Source organism: Anser cygnoides, chromosome 18, assembly GCF_040182565.1.
Source record: "Anser cygnoides isolate HZ-2024a breed goose chromosome 18, Taihu_goose_T2T_genome, whole genome shotgun sequence".
In the NCBI taxonomy this organism is placed as follows: Eukaryota; Metazoa; Chordata; class Aves; order Anseriformes; family Anatidae; genus Anser; species Anser cygnoides.
The window spans coordinates 3835668-3854808 of NC_089890.1; the positions used below are offsets into that span (position 1 = coordinate 3835668).

Below are 19141 nucleotides of genomic sequence, written 5' to 3' on the forward strand. Positions count from 1 at the left end.
GTTGAGTGTACAGCCTGGATTCAATCCTGATTCCTTCTCAGGGGAAGCTGAGAGCCGCTTCAGATTGAGGCACTGGAGCCCAGGTCAGCTGTCTGTAGATTGTATCTAGACCTCAGATACCACAAATCATTTTGAATAAATCATTTCCCACCTCCTCCCTCCATCTGTGACAGAGGGATAATAATGCATTATCTCTACTTTATCTCCCATACTGAAATTAGGCCCTCAGGTTCAGATTCCTGGTTTCTAAGGGACAAGGTACCCAACATGAGAAGTTATTCACAGATGAAATTTGTGGGTAAGCCAGACAGGCACTACTGCAGACTGGATGCAGGATCTGTACACTCTGAAAGAAGTCTGAAGGACAACAACTGCTTTAAGTTCAACAGTTTTGCCAAAGAAGTGCATTGTTCATCCCAGTTGCAGCTTGAGCTGCTTCTGCAACAGCTGAATCAAGCCAGAGACTTGGAGGGAAGAACCTGTAGATCGATGTCTGTTGGTGAATGCAGTCACTGAGGAAATGGCTGAGCCTGGTAGCAAGAAAGCAATAAAACTGGGGGGACTCACACAAGTGAGGCAGAGCAGAGGTGTTTTTACAGCCAGACACGAGATCTTCCCCCTTGCGGCTCTCCTTGCAATGTCTCAGGGACCTGGAAATCAAAGTCAGAGTCAAGGACACTGCTGAAACGTACTGTGGCTACGCAGCCTGGCACAGTGTGCAGGGAAGCCCCTTAGGGATGTTTAGGCAATTTAATGGTGGAGGGTAATGCAAATGGTGTGTTCGGAGCATTTACACAACAGAACGATTCTCTTGCTGTTTTGCTACTGGAAGGAGACTTTTTTTTTTCAGTTAGTTACAGTTCATTAACTGCTGCCATTGAGTGGTTCTTATTCTAATTTCTTTGATCTAATTCAGACAGGTTTTTTCTTTTTCAGCAGTCAGCCAGAGTGTAAGTTTTGGCCTAGTTAATGAAATACATAACTAATTTACATTAATGACTATTATAGGACACCTAGAAACATTCGGACTGAACATTTTAATCTCATCTCTTCAAAGAGAAATGCTGCCTCATGCACTGGAAAAGCTAATGGCCCACACTTCCAGCATTTTTTTGTTGTTGTTTTTAAAGAAAATAAGAGTTTCAAAACACCTTAATCAAAAAACACAAACATATGGTTTGGGAAGAGGAACTATAGGGACACTTAATGAACACGCAGAGGTTCAGCAGAGCCATGGACACAGGCATTCTGCTGTGGTCTGAGACTGAAAAGACAATTTCCGGTCTGGCCTCTGGTCCTCTGCAAACTTCCAGCAGCAAGGAGCTAAAAGTCCACGTCCAGAAATCTCAACAGCTGGTTCTTCAGGACCCGAGCATTTCCAGGTCTGGGATCTGTGAAGGTGATAGGCTGAAATGAAGACAACTTTAGAAAAAGCCCTCCTGTAACTTGGAGCATAACCCAGTGTTTTATTACAAAGGTATTATCCAGGAAACACGTTTCCGTGGGTCCCAGAGAGACATCTTCATTACTACTTGTGTTTTCTTTCCGTCTTTGGGTTTCAACAATGTGCAAGAAAAAATAGCTGCATGGAGTAGGCTTCAGAGTGGAATGAAATGTTCACACATTTGAGGATCAGATGAATCAGTATGGTACAAGAGCAAATATCAGCATCAGGCGCAGTACGGCTCTGTGCAGAGCTGCAGGTGGATGGAAGCACTCTGCCTGGGACAGTGATCACCTCATAGCAAGGGGCAGAAATCACAGCCATGCCCATCATTTTTTTCTTTCCACTTGAAGGGGCAAAATCTCTGAACTGAACTTAGGCCAGAGATGCCATGAGTCAGACGTAACAAATCAAGGCTGCCTATTAACTAGCAGAAGCAAGCTGCATGAAAAGTGACTAACAGCTTTTGTTTGTTTTTGTTTTCTCTTTAATATCTCCTTTTTAAAGAGACTTTAAAAACTTGAGATAAGGAAAAAAAATTAGAGAATGTAATACTTCCAGTCCTCTTGATTCAGGAAAAGGATTTGGTTTAGCAAAGAAAACCACAGAAACCCCAGGAAACCCAAGGCAAACTGTTGCTTTTCCAGTATCCATCATTGGAAGGCTACAGTTAACCCAACAGCACTAAGCCAAAACAAGCAAAACTGATCACATATTGGGGAAAAGCACGCACTATTGCAAAGACCAAAAAAACAAATAAATAAATTCCTATTCGAGTTATATGGCACAAACCTGACAAGAGCATGGTTCAACTTTCCATGACTGAAGCAGACGGTCTCTAAAAGGGCAACAGTAGTAAGCACTGACAGACAGAATCCGTCCATGGAAACTCTCCTAAGAATATCTCAGATCTTGGCAGCAGGCACAAGCGCATGGTGAGGCATCCCGCTGCAGGGTGGTGTTTTACTGCCTGCTGGCACACCCACAGTAAAGAAAGACAAAAGTGTGAAAATCCTCTGGACTCCAAATTTCTGGGGGGGCGGACAGTCCATTTAGAGCTACAAATGCCTCTGATCTAATTCCTTCTGGTTTATATATGAATAGAGGAAGTGAAGTAATTGTGGGAAAGGTGGAGTCTATGGCAGAACAATTGTTTTGATTATTCCAGTAACAACCACCCCAAACTGGTTTCCAGCTAATTTCTTTGCAACTAAGCATCTGGGATTTTATTGCCATCATTTTTAGTTGTCGAGCTCTTTTTCTAACCCACTGAAGCTTCTCCTTTGCCTCCTGATCTCCCAGAGCACTGTAAACATGGGACAATGTAACACAAGCCACAAAATAGGCTATTACTTAAATAAACGGATGGGGTCGGCTTCATTTATTTGACGTCTGCCATCCTCCACCCTTTGCTTTCCTTTGTTGTCTTTTTTGATCGTCTTGTTTTGAAGCCAGGCAATTTGTCCCACATATACTGCTGTTCACGGGCTAATTAGAATTTTAGAAGTAATTTAAACACCCTTTGCAGTGTGATGTTAATTCCCTCCAGATTGCTGGGAACATTAGCTTCAGTGTTTGTTTATTTTAAGTGACTCTAAAATATCAAACGCATTAGAGGTTGTAGCAGATTTGGGATAATTCACCTTTAACGATAAATTCATTACAAAAGTAAGCATCCTATTCAATCAGTGCCAGCCTGTGCTCGTGGAAGGACCCACACCCCACAAGGTGGCAAAGCTGAGCCAGGGGGCAGCGGGTCCGCGCGCAAGTTGGTCGGACACCACCTCGGTGCCCCATGCTGGCTGATACTCGCGTGGGGCATCTGCAGAGCTCATCTCTTCATCAGGAGCATGGGCTAAAGCCCCAGCTCCGGGAAAACCCTGCTGCTGCTGTCTGTGCTGGCTGGACCAGCAGAAACCAAACCCCAGGCTTGGGGCACTCCCCCTGGCTCCAGCAAGGCTGATGCTGAGCATCACGGCGTGGCTGTAACGCAGGCAGCAGCAGGGACAGAAAACCCCCAGCCAGATCTCAGATGGAAGTGTCCTGACCACCTCCACATTGATACTTCTACGTGCAAGCTGTGTAAGTAGAATTAATTGTATAAGAAATAATGTTATAGCAAGAAACAGAATCGTGATTTTTGAAAAAAAAAAAAAAAAGTAGGAAAAAATTAGCAGTAGTCTACAGAAAAAATAGCTCATTTCATTTAGTCTGCAGAGCCATTTCATTTTTCCCCTTCTACATCTCTGAAAAGATAAGCAATTCTATGAAAAAATAACTGGTGCATAATCCTGCACTTTGCAAACATCCTATTTGTGCAAACAAAAAGCTAGTGTCAGTAGAGATGTGACATTCCACAGTGAGCAGTATTATAAGCAATTAAAAATGAATTAAACTTGTAAGATAAGTGCATAAGGTAGACATCAGTAGCCCCAACCACTTCTGTGTAGCGTATCTGCTTGCACATTAATGCTCTGACTAAGCCAGCCAAGAAGGTGAGAGAACCCCGTCTCGCCGAGCACCCTGACAGGGGTAAGGTGACCCCTAGAGAAGAGCAAGAGCTGTGCACGTCCGTGCTGCTCCCCAGGTACCTCACAGCCTCTGAGCGTTTTCTGCTCAGGGAAAGTCAAGAAGCTAACATTGTTTGTCCATCCGGTAACACTCAGGAGACATCTCTTACAAACACTGTGCAGACTCCCTGGAACCCACATACTCTTTCTGCCTGTACAATGGTCTTCGGCCAGCAGATTCACAGATGTATTAACACCTCCGTTTGCCTTCAACACCTGCTACCCCTGCCCATACCCCTGGGGTTTTGCACTACAGGGACTGAACAAACAATCCTCTTCTGCCCGTTCTGGGCCACCCACGGTTTTGCAGAGCTCTGCTGTGTCTCCACCAAATCTGCAGAGCGCTGACATATGCAGTCACCTCTCTCAAAGCAGCCGCTCCTCACCGCTGACAACCGGTGTCACCCTTCTCCAAGCCTTCTCCAGGTCTAACACAGTGGATACAGGCAGCAGAACGCCACGCAGCGTTAGGATATGGGTCGGACATGGATTTGTACAATTACATAGTTTTATTTTCTGTCTGTTTCTTGATGACTTACTTTTTTAATTTGCTTTTCTGATAGAGTATTGAGCTTACATTTTCATGGGATCCAAGCATGCCCCACACTCCCGTGGTGCACACTGTTTGTACAGCTCTAATCCCTCAGAAATGACCGGTCTGACTTCCAGAACACCCCTGCAGCTTTGAAGGAGCCAAGAATGTTCATACCAGTGTAACCACATCTGTACTCGAGGCTGCTCCAGCTGAACTGCCAGTTAGTGTAAGAGTTTAGAACCGCAATACTTAGCAAGGCACAAGCCAGTACCCAGCCCAGTCCCAAGGCAAACCATCACTTCAGGGGCTTGGAGCATGAGTCAATTGGCACTGCTTCATCAGAACCAACACACCCGACTCTCCTGATGTAAAAACACTCCCCTACTTCTCCATTATTAATCTCTATACTTTTGTTTACTCCCCAGAAGAACTTGTACACAGCACTCAGCCTCAAACATATCAAAGTATTAATGAAGAGTTTTTAAGCCATCAGGTTGGCATCGAAACAAAGTTGAGAAACAGTTTCCCTTTGGTTTCCATGGTTACTGTATCCCCAAAGGACAATTCAAATCCCTCCTGTCTCAATTTGCTCCAGGTAGCTTCCCAAGCTGCCACCGCCGCGCAGCCCCCCCTTGGATCACAAGGCAGAGGGCAGGGGCAGCCGGAGCAATGCTCACATACGCGGTGCCTGGCCACCCTCCTGCCAGTTCAGTACTGCTCATAGACGACGGGTCAGGTGCTCAGTGCTCAAACCTGGCCTGGCTGGAGTCAATGAGATTTCGTCTGCAGCTGAATCAACTTTCACCTATGAAATACTCGCTGATGCCTTTTATAAATCCGTCATTTTCCAAGAGGAAGCAGGAGACTGCGCAGAGCGCTGCAGGCCCAGGTCGCCAGACTCCCAGGACCACATTTGATATGCTCAGAAGCCTTTGGGATTCCTTTGTACTCCTGCAAATCCCATGCTAAAGCTCCAGAGAGCCTGACAGACTAAAGCCAATGAGAACCCACTTAAGCAGCACAAAAGAACACGAGAAACACACAGCAGCCTGTAAAGTGCACATTTGTAACCAGCAGATAACAGAATACTAAGTGCAGACAACAATAACCATAAATAAAAATCCCCAGGCCAGCTGAGATTACAGGTCTAACACATCATTTTCCAGCTACCCAGTCCCACGGATAATCCTGTAGCAACAGGAATTGCCAGTCGGCTGCTCAGGCCCACGGGAGAAAGCCCGCACAGCCGAGATGCAGAGCACGGCGCGGCGCAGACGAGGCGTTACGGCAGCAGGGCACATGGCCCAACACATGCAGCACGTTTGGAGCTCGATCGTGGGGTGGAAGCCAAGAGCTTTGTAAGAGCAGTGTACAAGAAATGGGTCTAAACCAGTCTGGGGCCAATGCTCCAGAATGTGAGAATGCTGATCCATGCTCAGGGCTCTGCTCTGCCATCCCTCCTGCCCAGAAGGGGATGTCCTGTCCCGACGGTGGGACAGCACCATCCGTTCTCCTTAAGAGCAATCACCCACAAACCAAGCCAGACATCCCTTAGTGAGATGCAATTTCAATTTTCTTCAACTGGAGTATCTCAAAAGGCCAACTGCTGAGCTGCTGTCAGCTGAACACAAGTCCTGCTCGAGCATCTGAAGGTCTCGAGGCTGAGCCACTCGTCCTGCAATTCAGGCTCATGGACTAAGCAATTAATTCAGACTGAAGGGAAGTACACCACCAGTGAGGAAATACAGGGAGAGGAAAAGCACCATGACTAATAAACACAGCAAATAGGAAATTTACTTCTTTACTACACCCAGTTAAAAATATTTTAATTTCTGATCAGTCTAGCTATGCTTATCTACAAACATAAAACTACATTATATGTCCCTTCTGGTGGATAAAACTGCAAACAGTCAACAGCATGCAAAAATAATCAGGGCAGCAAGTGGAAAAAAGCTCTTTTCTACCACAATTTACACACAGAATCTAGAAAGAGAGACTAATCTCTCCCTGGGACCCTCTGATTAGCTAAATCTGACTTGTAAACAGCTGCAAGATCATGATATCAAGAAGTGGGTACCTCTGTTTTCTGTCTCCCTGGCTGCTTCCGACACATTTTTCCCCTGATTTGAGCTGATTGGGCCTCTCATTTACCAATTAGGGGATGAGACTGAACAGGGAGGAACAGAGGATGATTAAAAATCTGCTCTTTGCTATTTCTGCAACAACTGTGGACCATTCTTTTCCAAATTAAATCTGGCTGCTGGCGAGCTAACTGGCAAATGCAATCTCATTCCCCAAGTGCCAGAGCGCATCAGCAGTACATGTGCCATTTGTGGTCCATCTGCAGGAAACACGGCATGTCAATTGCTTTCGGGTGGGCTGGGAGTAGATGCAGCAGCAGCAAGAAGCATGTCACTGAGCTCTCCTGCTCCTCCCACCCACGTGGACGAGGTCTGGGAGCCTTGTGGGGCAGCGCTTTAGAACTGCTTTGGCAATTCATGTCTCTGAACACCTGCTTTTGTCAACAGGTTTGGTTCCCAAAGTATCCTTTAAATGGGGAAAAGATGTTTGAAATTAGCCTTCCCTTCCCAATTTAGTAAGTCTTTTTTTTTTTTTTCATAATTCTCACTTATTTTGTTTTCCCAAAGTAATAGAAAATAGACATGGATGCCTCAGGACCAGACTGTCTCTATGAAACCTTTTTATTGTTTAAAAACAATTACAATGTAAGCCAGGAGTTGTAGGAAGTGCATTTGGTTTTGGTTTGGCTACTCTACCTTTTGGGCTAGGGGAGGGTGCAAAGGAACCGTCCCCACAATCAGGAAAAAATTCAAACACAGCTACTTAAAATTCCCTCTGAGCCAGATGAGACGTAAAACACACCTATAAGAAACCCACATTCTCCTCAGGATAATTTTTGGGCACTAGCCTTCCACAGGAAGGATTTAAGCTGGTTTTATAATCTCTTTATCTTGGGAAGGGATTAGTGCTGTTAGGAGAGGAGTGCTTTCTAAATAACAACGGTGCTTTTTTTTCTAAATAACTGTGTGTCATTCTTTTTAAACTCCTTTTCCAGAGAGAGATGTCATACTGTATTTTATGATGTCACAGTTTCTTCCAGCATGATAAAGTACTTAAGCCAGCACAGTGGTAGCAGTGCTGACTAGAATTACAGCTCACTTCTCCAGCTCTGTTTCAGCGAATACGCAAAATGAGCCCAACAGTGCTACCACAGCCCATTTGTCCCTCTCTAATTTATCCTAACTAATTTGTCCCAACAATCATCATAACCAGCAAATGCATTTCAGGAAAAATTTGAGAGGAGAACTTTTTGCAGTTACCAGTACAGTTTAAAGTGAACTGCCAGAGTTACAAGGAGAAGCTAACAAGGCACCTGACTTTATTATGCTTGGAGTAAGCCAGAGCTGTCAGTCTTCTTCTCTTGAGTACTCTCATTTGAGAAAAGCACAAGCTCTTGAGTGCCTCTTGTCTTCTGTGATTGCATCTGCACTCCAATGCTGCCATCCTCTTCGAGTCTGACTAAGCCCCATGATCACCAAGAGCTTGTTTGCTGTTTTCTCTGCATACGTGGGGTTGATCCATTTCTTTTTTTAGCCTTTGTTTGCCTTGCCACAGCTGAAAGCAGATGAACACAGATACTGCCCAACATTGTCAGTGGACAAATTATGTCAGCCACTGGTACCCTTTATGGTGATTGCAGCCTAAGCCAAAAACTGCAGCGAGTGGCCTGGCTGCACAGCACTGAATTAAAATGTTGCACTTATGAATAAGCTTCCTTGACATTAATATGAATAAAAATGGCAATAAGCCTATATTTTATATTCTGTCATTTCACTCTGCATGACTAGTACTGTAACTTTGTATGCTCCCACTACACTCATACAGATTACACTTACAAATTGCCCCTCTGAATAAAGAGCACTGCGCAGGGATGACAAGTATTGATTTTCAATCTCCTTCCAAAATGACTCTATCATTGCAAGTAAGTCATGCAATTTGCCTCACTTCACACTTCAGGCTATAGGCCTCAGATCACATTGACAGGCCTGATCCTTCAGGAGATGTTTAATTAGAAAAGAAATGAAAGGAATTACTGTAAATCAGCACTTAGTCAGCGGTGTTACAGCATTTGTAAAGCTCCTTTCTCCCGAACCCCTTCACGTACCAAACTGCCTAATTTATTCTCTTATCCTTACCAGGAAGTTTGAGAAGGTTGTTTCACATAATTAGAATCTCTGTCTTTTCTCAAGGATGTATCTCAGCATGGTCTAGTCAGCGTTTTACTCCTCAGCCAGATCCTCCTCCACCTGGCTGGCGCTGGAGGAGCACACCTGCACCACCGGGCCTGACAAGGGCTCACCGTCCCCGAACTGCCTCGGAGCTGCCCGGCACTTTTGCTTTCAGAGCTACGTTTGAACCTAATTATGACTAACATGCAATGAAAATGCATCTTATCAGAGGAGAATTAGACCTAAGTGCTGCACACATTGAGAAAAACCTCACGTATCCCTGTTCAGAGGCACCTCCACACAGCTGCTCTGGGGCCCAGCCTGCCTGCAGCCCCAGCTCAGATGAAGCCAGTAGTTAAATATATTACCCCACCCCACTCCACCAACCAACTACAGTTCTTTGTGTTTTATACTGTGATGCTTTTAAATTTGAGGTTCCATGAGGTTTGTTTTGTGCTTTTAAACATCGGGTTTCTAAGTTCCTTTCCACTGCCCCGTGCCTTGTTTTCTGTCACACACAAACCAGCTCATCCACCCTCCTAGCAAAGCCAGCACAAGCTCCATCTTAGACCTGCAAATACCACCGTGTTCCGAAGCTCCCCAGACCCCTTCATTTCACTTCACACATGCTCCCCACACGCAATTAGAAGCCATGTCTGAGGGAAGACCCACTCACCTGCGCACCACACCACACAGCCGCTGCCGCCCTGGCCTTCCCGCCCAGGCGCCGCCTCTCCTCACAGCTGCGCTGCCATTACAGGTGACGACCTGCTGTGGCAGTAAGGGGAAGTGCCCGGCTATGGACGAAGGGTGCTCGCCTCCTTCTCGAGCCTTCCTGAGGCTGTCAAAGCCCTCCTGAGCCCGGCTCTTGAGGAGAGGAAATAGTGCCCCACTTGGAGGGGGGGGGGGGGAATCTTAAAGCGACGCAGGGCTGTGGGAGCAGTTTGCAGTTGTGTGAATGACATATCAACCTTGCCATCTGAAAGGGCTACAGGAAAAACCTCTGTGCCTTTTAAGTACTTGTTAAAATAGGAATATCTCTAACCTTAAAAAGAAGGATGTAATATCTGTGACTATGAAAGAGGTTTTAAAAAATTACCTGATTTTGGGAATGCGGTAGGGAGGAAAAACCCTCCCACAATTTTATTAAAACGTTACAAATGGTGAGTGCAATCATCCATCACCTTGTATAGATTACTTTTTTCTTCTCTTCAGCGCAACTGTTTACTGTAGCAATAATACACAGAGAACTACTTTCAGAGCTCACAGCTGTGCCCCATCTACCACTCACCATGGAAGTGACCAAAAAGAAAAGCCAGCCAACAGGTTCAGATGCCAACCGTCTGACAGTACGGACTGCACAGACCACCAGCCTCCTTCGTGAGCAGCTTTAGAGACTGTTCTGTGACGTGAAGGGAAAGCATGCTTCTCTTTGAGTCAAGGACAGCAAAATCCCACAGAACACTTCAGATTAATTTCTATTTTTGCTGTAAAAAGTCAGAAAAAGGTCATTTTATTTTTATAAATGCATAGAAAATGTGAGACATCTGGAATCTTCAGTATTTCTTTGAACACAGTGTTCAAGCTCAGTCAAGCCTATGGACTTTAAGTAGTGCTTTGCTGTTAATTGGGGTGACTGAGGTCATTCAGATGACTTGGGCTTCTTCCTTTGGTGTTGTGAGGAATTCTGACCGTAGAACAGTCTACTTGTCATTGCTGGACATAGTTTGCCAGCTGACTACGTACAAAGGCTTTTAAATAAATAGCTTGAGTCCCATTCTAAAACATACTACTTCAGCCCTGACTTGTTCGAGTCAGTGGAGGAAGTACTGGATGGATTTTTTTTCCTGAATAATTCAGTAGTTTAGAGAAGAGGAATCATTGTATTAAATAATAATAATAAAAACACAACGCTATGAACTACTTTAAAAATACTCCATGATTAAAATATACTTTTATACTCAGAATTCATTAGAAAAAGAACCAAACAGAGTGAACCTTTACTACTATCGCCATTAACATTTTCAGAAATTTCCAACTGCTTCACCCATTTGCTCTGGTACTAGAAAGGAAAGCTTTGATTTCTAGTGGTCTAAAATAAAAACACAAAGTTGTTCTGTGAACAACAGAGCTAATGGAGTTGAACTTCCTATGAAGTTGACCCTTCTGTTCCTTTTTACCCTTCTTTTTCCACTCAGAGTAACCACAGCTCTCCTTTGTGAGAGCCACACTGAGCAAGACAGGCCAGACAGTAACCTCCAAGCTGAGCACAATGACCGAGGCCCACTTGCCTTGTCACTGGCAGAGGTGCTCATTTGTGTCTCTATGTTAGGTTGACACTAACTGACATAAACTTTATAGGAATGTATTTATGCTATGTACATTTTTGTTAAAATGGGTCAGCAGGTTTTTAAGTTTGAGGGGTTGTTTTGGTTGGTTGTTTTTTTGGAGGTAGATTGACAATGTGGTCACAAAGGCCTGGTTTCTTCAGGAGATTAGGCCATGGGATTTAATGGTTCAAGTTTACACTCATTATCCTGGGGACTTCAATTGAATTTTCAGGACATTCAGGAACGAATAACACTTCCTCACTCTCAAACAGCAACATTACACACAGGGATTAAAGAATGTAATGCACTGAAGGGAGACCACAGCTTTGTGATGGGTAGGAAGCTCCTGCAGTTACCATCATCCTCAGCCCCAGCTTGCTGGGGGTTGTAGTATTGCTGCAGAAGCTATGATAGCATCAAATTTGCACTTAGAGGTTGTTTCTTGCAGCTTCATGATGCAGCTCTTTTGGAACGGTAGCAGCAGCATAAAAACTCCTTCATAAGTCCTTATAACCAGAATAAACTATTTTTATGGGCCTCTCACAGTATATCTGCAATTAGTCTAACAGAATGGCCACATTACCCAGAAAACATAAACTTGGTTCTCCTGTCCAGACACTCCCTAGCACCAGTGTTTGCCACTACTTTAAAGTTGCTGAGAACATACCATTTGAATGAAAATACCACAGCTTCTTTCAGGCAGATGAGACCCGAGTGGTCCAACCAAGCGCCCTTCCTCACTTGCACTCTCTTCCCTACTGGGCTGCTGTCATGGGGCTGTTTTCCTCCCAACCTGCTGGCAAGCACCAACAGGGAGCTCCTGTTCTGCACCCAGTTCTCAGGACTCTGGCCTTCCAACATTACAAGAACCTGCAAGGAATAAAATAATAATAAAATCTTGGCACCTCCTTAGGATTGTTTTTCAACAGATCTCCGCTGTTACATGCAGCCTGTGACTATAAGGTCATTTTGCACTTACAAATATTTTCTGCTAGAAAACAATGCTTTAGCCAGCCACTTATTTCTGAGTGTTCTGTAATTTTTATTATTTTTGTAATAAAAAAAAAAGATCTATTAATCTAAATATTGCAGAATACGGGGCTGAATTTTCAGTGCATAAGTTATTTATATACACTACAGAAGAGATTAGAATCGTGCTTAATATAAATCCCTTTTTCCTTTTAAAGCTCTTCTGATGTAGGTACAAGCTGTACTTTACAAATGGGGAAAATGAGAACACAGGTAAAGTAAATTATGGACAACCGTGCAAAATTAGCAATGGTAGCGATATCGCTAAGTATTCTGTTGCTGTTATCTCAGGAAGGAGGGGGAAATGGAAAGTATATAATCATTTCAGAAGCTTCAGATCACTGAAGAAGGAAAATGCTTTCAGATTGCCTGGCAGGAATGACTGTCGGAGGGCATCGCTGCGACTCCTTTGTTGTGCAGCAGTTCTTAAATTCCATTACGCAGCTGCTATTTTGGTCAGTTCTTGCCCAAATGCAGGCCCTAGCTCTCAATTCACTTTGCAGATTGCTACACCTGGGGTACTGTGGAGCACTGTCTGCCCACAGGCCCCCTGACTACAAAGAATGGCTTTCTGGGCTGAGCCATTTAGAGCCAGGACAGCCTTTTGTATCGCCCTGCACAGCACCGTGCACACTCGTGCCCTCGCCCACCAGCACCTCAACTCTCTCTGCTCTAAACTCGGAGGACTAAAAAATTACCTAAACATTATTTCCCCCTTATTACCAATCTCTTCCCTTCTGTACAAATAACTAATAATCCCCAGTCCTGTTTCAAAGGGATATATGCCTCCTTGTGCTATTGCCTTACTGAGGTAACTTCTGAAGGAAGCCTTTTCATTAAGCCAAGTTCAGCATGCCCTGTTTTGCTTTTCAGAGATTGTGTATGAGAAGGAGGGAGATAAATGACACTGGCTATTTATTGAACCAGTCCAAAATACAGCACTTTACTTAGAATTAAGTAATGAAAATGGTAACTTAATTGAAAGGATTAATTAGGTCTTTGTAATTCTGTTCTTACTCAATAATGCATATGACGTGAGGGGAAAGAGGCTGTCATTTGGATGATGGAAGAATAAGTGGTTACTAGTTGTTCGCCATCTGATCAGAATAAATTCTGACATTGACTTGCACCAGTGCCCTTCCCTCTGGAAAGATCCCGCTGCTTATTTTCCCTATTAGTTTTGCAGTTTCCCTGATATTCTTCCCAAGACACACCAGCCCTCTCCTACCCCTCCAATATGTCTAAGGTGAAGGAGGAAAGTTTCCAGGGGGGACCCTTCTGTCCCTTATTATTTTCCCTAGAAATCCCTTATCCATTCAGTAGTTTATTGCTCTACTTCCTTGTCCTATGTTCCTGCTCACCTTAGCCTGTGTATTTGGGATTCTCCCTCCTGCCTTGAGAAAAGGCTTGTTATCATTCCAGCTGTACTTGAACCTGTGTGGTCTGAAGAGATCATTTCATTTAAGCTGCAGTTTAAAAATAAAATCCCCTCTCCACAATAATTATAGTGTTGCATTAGGAAATACTGGATGTCTACATATTGCATACATAGACTGTACTCTCTGCACTGAGATAGCTGCACCATCTGCTCTCCTGCTCCCTGTTCTTACTCCTGCAGACATTAGATAAACATGTTGAGAGAGCAGCAGGCTGTTTTCAATCATGACATATCTGAGCTGTGTTTAAAGTCAAAAGCTTTTATTTACAGCTCAGTGAAGAGAGAGGACTCATAATCAAGGGCAATAAAATAGATCCATAGCAGTTTAATGGTTCAAAGGGATAGGAGCTGTCTATGCCAGTCCTGTCACTTCTTTAAAATGGAGAAGACTCCAAAAAGAGAAGAGGGGATACAACTGTTCCCGGTTACCATGAGACAGCATTCAGTGCTGTGGGTTGAGTTTGGAGGCACAGCAGTGGGGCAAGTATGTGCTGCTTCTCACAGACCTCATAGGGTGGCCTGAAAAAAAAATTCAGTGCTGAAGCAGCATGAGATGTTGGCAGCAATACTTGAGAGGACATCCCTCCCCGCTGTACACTGCCACAGCTGCTGCTAGCAGAAAAATGGATGTTAGGTCTTCCCCCACGCCTGGAAAGGGAAGAGAGCAATGAAGGGCATGTTGACAGGATGGTCTTGCCAGGGCCTGGGAGTCAATCAGCCTGTCCCAGTTCTCACTGCAGGAACCCGCACAATTTGGTGTCCACCTTTAAACATTAAGCCAGTCTTTATCAACTGAGTTCAGTCAGTCCAATACCGACTCAGTATTTTCAACACCATCAAGTAGCATCTCAAAACTAATAATCTAATTTCTGTCTGAACCTGGACACCACCTGGGCCTTTGTGGTGTGAAGATGTTGATCAGGTAACTCTTCAGTGCTGTGAATCGGAGATTGGAGTTAACGTGAAGTCTTAAATGTGATGGATTGGTTGTTTTGTCTTTGCAGGAGTTGTAATGGATCTGACATTCACTCTCCTGTTTTGGGGCCAGTGCTTATACAAAGGTAGTTGAGTGGACAGACTGATCCAGGATAAGATTCCTACAGCAAAAAGTCTCAAGAAGTCCCAAGCCAGCTTCTTCAAGCCGAGGTTCTCTAGCAATGTGTGCACATTTTCCTCTCCTCATTCCATCAACTTTTCTAATTTTACTTGTTTTCTCTCTGATCCTTGGAATTCAATTGTACTGATTTCCTGAGCATTAAACATACATGAATGTTCCCCTAGTCTGCTTAATGGTCCTAGCAAAAAAGTGTTTCGACTCATTGGCAATGCAATTGGAGCAATCACTGAACGCAATCTTCTCTTTCAGGATTGGATGCTGGAAACAGCAATTTTTTTACAGTTAGTGAGCGTGCAAAGTTATGATATCAGAAATGGCTCCTGAGAAGTGACAAATGGGCTTCAAAATACAGCATAATGATCATTACAAGATGGGGTTGTATTTTGTTCTTGAGCTGCTATGCACATTTTATTGAGATGGGAGTAAAGATCCTACAGAGAGAGGCTTCAGTAGCCAACCTGAACCCAAATTGGGCTTTCGCAATGAGGCACTGCATGAACTTGAAGTCCCATATTTCTATGAACAGTGCTAAGAAAGGATGATGTGGCTGAGGTGCACTGGTGAAAAGTGCTTTAGAAAAGCTAAAGGTGTGGAAACAGCAGCTTTCCTCCAAGCCTGAAGCATGTCAGAGCTGCACCCGAGCAGTTTAGTGGCTGTCATATTGCAAAATCTCTGGAGTATGAATTCAAGTTAATGTTGGTACCAAGTCACTTTCTGAATTCTATCTCAGGATCTGCTGACTGAAGAAGCACCAGACATTGTACGCTTGCCTGCCAGATAGCAACAAAATGGCTCTAGTACCTGAGTCACAACCTTAAGTGCTGAAGGTGCTGGCTGTGTAGGCTGGACCTGTTATTCAGGCAAGCTAAGCAGTTTCTTCAGACTGCTTCAGGAGCATATCCAATAGTCACATTAAGCTGTTCCCAGCTGATTTCTGCTCCCCACAGGTCTCACAGTGGCTCTGTCTGTAGGAAGTTTCTACTCCCTTGAGCTCCATCCAAGGAGTCTTTCTGTCACTAGTAGGTTCTCTGCAATCCCGAAGTGCCTTATCTGAATACTAAACCAGTAGGGGGGAGGACATAAAAAGCCTCTGGTTGCAGTTTCACAATGGTGCAGATATTTCTCTTCCTAAGCTCTGTGTCATACCTCCACTATTACACAGTGCTTCATACGGTGCTCAGGCCAGGCAGTGTCAGCATCTGCTGGAGGTCCTGCGCTGCAGCATCGTGTGGATACTGGCCCTTGCTCTGGGTTCATTTGCAGCTAACGTGCAGAAAGGTGTAAGGGAAAACTTTGCCCCTCATCCATCAGTATACTGACAATTCCTGTTCCTGGTGTGAACGGCTGAGAAGGTGTGACTCTCCTGAAGTCACGCTCAGCAAATGCAGAGTGCGCTCTGAAGTGGTGGGAGCAGTGGGTTAGATGGCACATTCGTGATATCCACCATGGCCCCCAGAGCTAAAGCCTGGATTGTCCATATTAGTCCTCCGAGAGAGGAGAATTTCATCTTCGCCTGCAGAGGAAGAAGTGTAATGCCCTGTGTCCAATTTTCTTTTCATTGCTGTTTTTATTATGGAAACAAAATGTTCACTGGTTCTAAAATGAAAATGGGGAAAGCTAATTTTTGTAGTTCTTGCTAATAAAATTCTTAATGTGCTCTTCTCCCATTATCATAAAGATTGTTATGGTTTACTTTATCTCTGGAATCTTATTATTTTCCCCCAGAATACATGGGCATTCCTTATCTTCAAAACTATTTTAATCTGTAGAGATACTCCTCCTTTATCTTACCTTCATCCTCATAGTTCAGTATGAACATATTTTTATTATCCTACTTCTATTTTCATAAACAATAAGTGGATATTGATCACAAAGGCTTTAGGGTCTTTAAGAAGATGAGGCAGCAAAACTATTAAAGCACTGGGTATGAGTCTAAAGAAGAGATTCTGGGCCCACAAGTAACCAAAAATCTGGTGGGTAACATGAGACAATACAAAACCTTTTAAAAATAGGTATTTCCAGTACTATTAATAAGTGTTAGCTTTATTTGCTAGATTTTATACACTGCAGATAATACACTGAGCTGAGGCCCTATTCAGACTGGTAAAATGCAGGTCCAGTGTCTGTATCAAATGCTTTGTGTTTCAGAGACAGCTGGCTGTACTGGGACCAGTCCTACTGTGCTGCCTTGTGCCTGACCATACTTTAAAGTGGGTTTCAGTGGGGGTTAAAGGGCTGCTCTCCATTCGTAAGACGCTCTTAATTCTGGAATTGTTTTGTACTTTATAAGGACCTAGATAAAATTAAAATGATGCAGTTGCAAAAGATTTGTTGGGAAACACCTCTTGACTGGTTCGCACAGACATTTGTGATTTACAAGCATGACAAGTGTTCTGAGCACGAGCATAGGTAAGATGCGTGACCTACAGCCCTGGTAAGGGCACTGCTGCACACGGGTGGGGCACAAAGCCATCGATATTCTAACAACTGACAGTGGGAGACCAGGGCCTCTTCACAGTGACTATTTTCATCCCCAGAAAAAAATCACTAAAGAAAGAAAAAGAGCAAGAATTCAGAATGATTTTTACCTTGCATTGCACTTGCAGAGTGCAGGGAATCTGTAGTGTGTGGCCCGACCACCTCAGAGCCAACGTGTCCACAGAAAGGGCTCAACTTGTGACAAGGTGTACCAACACGCACTTATGCTGTCTGTTGCGGGCTGGCTTTGTTTGAGCTGGTCTAATAGTTCAGGCTGGTAACAGAAGGAAAGAATACGGTTAATTTTAAGGCAATAAAGTCTGACTGTGCCTAGGTAGCAATTTAGCTAAAGGAGAGAATCAGAATTGTCAAGAAATTTTGTGACTTTGGTGACTTACAAAATCCTAGAACTTTATCTGTCTTTTCCTGAGATGGGAGCAGGAATCCAGTAAATATGCATGCTATAAATAAAGACTGAAATGCCTCTGAGCTGTGCACCCCCCACACCTGAATTCACCTTGTGTTTTCTTCCAACATCCATCTGAATGAGTTGCCCTCTCCTGGAATAACCTGAAAGCTGGCAGCCAGGCAGGAGCCAGAGTATGATGGATGGCCCAGGCAGCCACAGCAACTCCGGTGTTGGCGGGTAACGAGGCAGCTGGACCCATTTTCAGAATGTCCCCTTCATCTCCTTTGAGCCATCAGGGCAGGCGAAGCACATGAAATACGGCATGAATCAGGCCAGCTTTGCTGACAGCACACGCTGACAGCAGGCTCTCTGGTGCAGACCCTCACTCCTGCCGTTAATCTTCCTTGGGCAGAGCCAAATGCTCCCAGCAGCTTTCCTCCAGCCTCTCCCTGCTGAAGGCAAACTGTTAGGATTGCTGCTGAGGTGAGAAGGAGAGCACAGGGCAGCACGCACGCCCGAGGATCGAATGGCTGCCAGAAGGGAGAACGTACAGCCCTTGTCCTGCGTGAGCAAAGCTGGCCTCTGCACATTGCTGCATCACACTCAGGCTTTTGGGTGACCTGATGCCATCAGTGAAACCCGCAGGAAGCACAGGCTGGCAGCAAAGTGCTTTGAGCCCTTGCCGCTATTCCTTTTCCCCACACCATTGAACTCAGACCACCACTGAACTCGCCAGCTGCTGTGGAGCACAGGCTGTAAGATTCCTGGAGACATAAGCTTTTCTGTTGTGTTTTTTTTTCATTATAACAGTTCCTGCCTTAATGTCCACACACTGCTAGTACAAAAAAGGCAACAGAAGGATAAAAGCTAATTATAGCTGCTGGCAAAAAATGGTGGAAGCTCTCTCCATGCTGGCAATAGTACACTTGATATGTGATTAATAGTGGTTAGTGTGGGACTAGCCAAAGCTTACACAACCCCATATAAATAATAATGAAATTTAAAAAGATATATGCTCCTTGAGTTAATAATTTTAACAGGCTGCGAGAAATGTTGCTGTTCTCATGGTAACAGGAAGGCTGTAATTTCATCTCTAATTTGAGAATGCTTGTATAATGCGTGCAGATAGCTTTCTGATGAGAACTTTTTTCTCTCTTCTTTAATTGAAGCCTTTTTAATGAAGTGATATTATTGTGTAGTTTGGGCAAACAATCCAAAATGGACTAATTAGCACTAAATACACCGTTGAAAAACGTTGTCAGAATTATTTGGAACTGAACTGGCGTTGCTGCTTAGAACCAGTGGTGTCCGTATCAATCAGTACCTTATACTCGTGTACGTGAGCATCTCTGAGGGCTCTTCAGGAGATTCTGAATGCATTTGTAGAGTTACATTCATTAGATAAGAAAGAAATGCATCCACTGGTCCTTATCTCTGTACTACAAGCATGTGCCTTCAGCATGGTGACTATTTGAATAGTGACCTCAAGAACAAAGACTCAGAGACTTCAAAACAGCCCAAAGATTGGGACAATCAATTTT

The 19141-nt window shown here is 44.2% G+C and overlaps 1 long non-coding RNA gene across 1 annotated transcript in view; it reads right to left on the minus strand.

The window, feature by feature from the left end:
- Positions 1-19141, minus strand: part of LOC106041064 (uncharacterized) — a 399163-nt gene that overhangs the window by 334663 nt on the left and 45359 nt on the right. Inside the window, exons 11-13 of the long non-coding RNA XR_010825713.1 lie at positions 17302-17465; positions 11797-11999; positions 9476-10286 (exon numbers count right to left, since the gene is read on the minus strand). This is a non-coding gene — a long non-coding RNA (uncharacterized lncRNA). The remainder of the gene's footprint in view (positions 1-9475; positions 10287-11796; positions 12000-17301; positions 17466-19141) is intronic.